Below are 3697 nucleotides of genomic sequence, written 5' to 3'. Positions count from 1 at the left end.
GACCTTCTTTTCTCTGTAAATGAAGGGTGCACACTATTGCTGAAAAACACAATCACTACTTAGCAGTCAGATGTCCGTATGCACAAAGGCACAGATCCCTAAACAAAGCCATATCTGCAGATGAAACTTTTTTTGTAGAAGCATTTTTTACATTTGAACTAGCACCAACTACACCACGTTATGTACGAGAAGCTGCAAAAGATACAGGCGCAAGTGGAATGTACAAAACATGGTGACATTAATTTTTATGTAAATATAATGGGCGATATATTGCGTCACCAAAAATGATTGCGTTCATGTAATATATTGTGCGATAAGTCGATATTTTGAATATTGCGACAGGCCTAGCTGCAATGATCAAATTTAGAAGGCTGTGATTTAATTAAATAAATATATGCACCATGTGTTTTAGAGTGAACATTTATAGGCAGCAGTTCATGTTTCAGTGTTTTTTTCTTTGCATCGGTTCTGCATTTGGGCCGCTTGCAACATAATTCTCGGAACGCAACATGCGCCAACCAACTTCCCAAACTTATACTAAGAAGTATTTAAAAACCAACTGTTGTCAACAAAAGAGAACTATAAGGGATCCCTGTGGTTTTCAGCCAAAATAAAATCTTGATGGATTAATGTTTAAAAAAAGGAGAAAATTAGACAGCAAAACTACTAGTACTGTAATTTTACAGTTGTATTGTGAAGTAATTTCTTTTTCTTAAATACTTGATTGTTTTATTTTACAGTAAAATAGGGTGCTATATATAACGGTAAAAGAAATTTGTCGCGATGGACTATCATCTCTTTTGCGGTTATGCTCGCGTGACATTTCTGTGCCGAGTCGTCATAAAAGCTTGTAAATTAATTTACGTTTCGAAGCGCTGCAGTTTAAAAACAAGTGATTTTAAATAGTTCGCGAGCAATTAGCAGCAAAAACGTTGGTTTATGTGCACACTGTCTGAGAGAGACGGCACACTCTCGTAAAACGCGCGCACATAAAGCATTGTCATTTCGATATTTAATCAAAATTTTGCATTTTAAGCAGAGATCACAATTTTAGTTGCATCTGTTTTAAACTGAAGACTTTACCTACTCTTGTTCCCCATTCACCCTTCGGCACTCGAGCGGTGACTCCAGAGAGGACATGAATGAAGATCTCTACTTGAAGAAGAGCAGCACAAAATAACTATTTGTTTCTTTCTGGAGACAGCAGAGCTGGCACAACCTACAACTAAAAAAAATAGCTCCACAAATATCACCTTATACTGGACTGGACTCTTTTCTGCAAGTGAGGCTATCAAATGGACAGTTTGCCAATTCCACACAGCTCAGATATGATGACTCCGCTCTGTCCTTTGAACACCTGATCCCTGAAACTATAACCGACTCATGTAGCCATTTCAGATAGCACTTAGCTAATGTAAAGCCCATACTGCAGCCAATTTGTTACTGGTCCAGGTGTCTGCCGTTCACAAATGAGCATGCATACTCAAAATTGGGTGCTAGCTGATATTTCAGTGACAATCCGAAAGGATGAAAAAAGAACTATTCATAACATTTCTTGATATAAAAGTCTTTCACTACAACATCAGACTTATTTCAACTGAATGGTTTTGCACTTTATGGACCCTTTTCACATTTCCATGATGAAACGTGCAAGTCAACAATAGCAGGCTAAATTTCATAAGATGTACAAGGGAGATTATAGCAAATATTATTATTCTCATTTCCTTCAATAGCCAAAGAAAAAAGAAATCCACTATTGCACTTCCTAGACTTTCCAAAAAAGGAAAAGAAAAAAATTAACTACATTTTTAAAGTGCTATATTATTTCGCCATGTGAATTTTTGTGGAAATGCATCATCAACAGTCTGTGAAAAGCAACTAAAACCGTTAAAAATCATTTTGGTCACTGAAATAAAGCTAAAATAAAATAAATGATAAATATATAAAAAATAAATATATCAATGAAAAAATTTTAAAAATTCAAAAGTTTTGCCCTGGAAACCGATAAATAAGTGTAAGTTCAAGTACTAAAACAAATAACTAAAACTGAAAAAAAAACAAAAAAAAGAAGTTAAACAGAAATATAAAAAATGAGCACATAAAATACTAATACAAAAAAAAATGAAAACAGAAATAATACAAATAAAGGCTAATTCAAAATATTAATAAATACTATAATATTATAGAAATAACAATTTTTTAAAAATCACCTACACTGAGCAGTTTCAGTTTCCCGGATGAGCAAATATACAGTGAATGACAGCAAATATTAGGAAATACCTGACCACAATTGACCAATCAAAAGCAAGTATTCCACAGAGCTGTGTAATATATAAAGTATAAGTCACTCTGTCAAATGTATAATGTAATGTATCATGTGAGGTCCCTTCATGACCGATGCATGTTCACATGTAGAATAAAAGAGCTTTTTTTTTTGTAAAAGACTGATATGTCTTCTCATATAATTTGTATTTTATAATCTCTATAATTATATTTCTTGCTTTTTTTTAATTAGCAAAATATTACCAAGTACACCTTTAGGAAACATTAGCATTATACCACCACAAATCTTTTTATATTCAAAAATTCAATTTTATATTCAGGTATGTGCTCATTCAACATACCTGCACTATGCCAAGGACCACTTCAGCTTATAAAAGCGAGAATAACATATCTGAACAGTCCATAAGTGCGGTCATCTCAAAGAAAAACAGATACCGTTAGTCAAACCAAAAGTACCTATCAATGTATCTATAGTATCTTGCAAACAAAACCATATGTGCCCAAAGGAGGCAATCCTACAAAGATTGATTCTCAGTGAGAGTCCGATCACTGACAGCACAGCACACGCCACGTTCACGCAAGACAAACACTGACAGAGCGTGGAACAGAAAGAAGAGGTTTCTGTTGTTCTATCAGTGTTACAGAGCTGTCATCACACACAAGTGAGCTTTAACTGTTTATTCCTCACTAGCACTGATTAGCAAAGGTACGGGAACTTCTTTATATTCCGCGACAGTCGCAAGGACATGCTGTCAAAGGGACGAGCACAGTGATGTTGCTATGGGAACTAGAGTTTGTCCTTTATTGATTTTTAAGCAATTAAGAGTTAAACGAACTAAAATGACTGAGACTAACGTTAGCTGCTAGCAGTCTTGACGCTCAACTGAAAGGCACTGCACTGTCGACATGTTAGCACTGCAACTAAATGAGCAAAAAGACGCAAAGAAGCAGTATTTACTCACCTTTGCGACATTCAAGCACGCTGTTCCTCATGCCCTTCAAAAGTTAAAAGGCAACGTTAACAGCCTTGATCTCTCAGCTTGCACTTCGCTTGAAAGAGAGACGGTGGCTCCACTGGCAGTCAAGCACCCACACTCAGCCCGCTACGGCTCTGCAGCGAGAGAACATATGCCACAAATATCGCGATATCACAACGCTCCTGACGGCGCTGGACTGACCAATCATACTCAAGACACGTCGTCCAATAAGGAAGCGGAGGCCGAGACATCCCCGACATTATTGGTCAGTTCACTGAGATTGACATCCAGGTGAGCAATATATAGAGCTCAATCATGCAGTTTGTTTACACTGGATAGTACTGAAGTTTTGGCAAACCGAACATAGGAAAACCGATATGCACACGTTTCAGAAAATATGAACAAATCTGCAGACTGTACAGTCATGTATACCAAAC

General features: G+C 36.4%; 1 protein-coding gene across 2 annotated transcripts in view; it reads right to left on the bottom strand.

Annotated features, from left to right (window-relative positions):
• LOC107740438 (D-glucuronyl C5-epimerase-like) overlaps nucleotides 1-3381 on the bottom strand; it is a 53941-nt gene extending 50560 nt beyond the window's left edge. For both annotated transcript variants that reach the window (XM_016552878.1, XM_016552879.1), the window contains exon 1: nucleotides 3246-3381. The gene's annotated coding sequence lies outside the window, so the exon portion shown is untranslated. The remainder of the gene's footprint in view (nucleotides 1-3245) is intronic.
• Nucleotides 3382-3697: the final 316 nt, after the last annotated feature.

This window comes from Sinocyclocheilus rhinocerous, unplaced genomic scaffold, assembly GCF_001515625.1.
Source record: "Sinocyclocheilus rhinocerous isolate Xijiao unplaced genomic scaffold, SAMN03320098_v1.1 scaffold225, whole genome shotgun sequence".
Classification (NCBI taxonomy): Eukaryota; Metazoa; Chordata; class Actinopteri; order Cypriniformes; family Cyprinidae; genus Sinocyclocheilus; species Sinocyclocheilus rhinocerous.
Note: the sequence above shows the minus strand (reverse complement) of the source record. Positions and strands in the feature narration are given on the sequence as shown.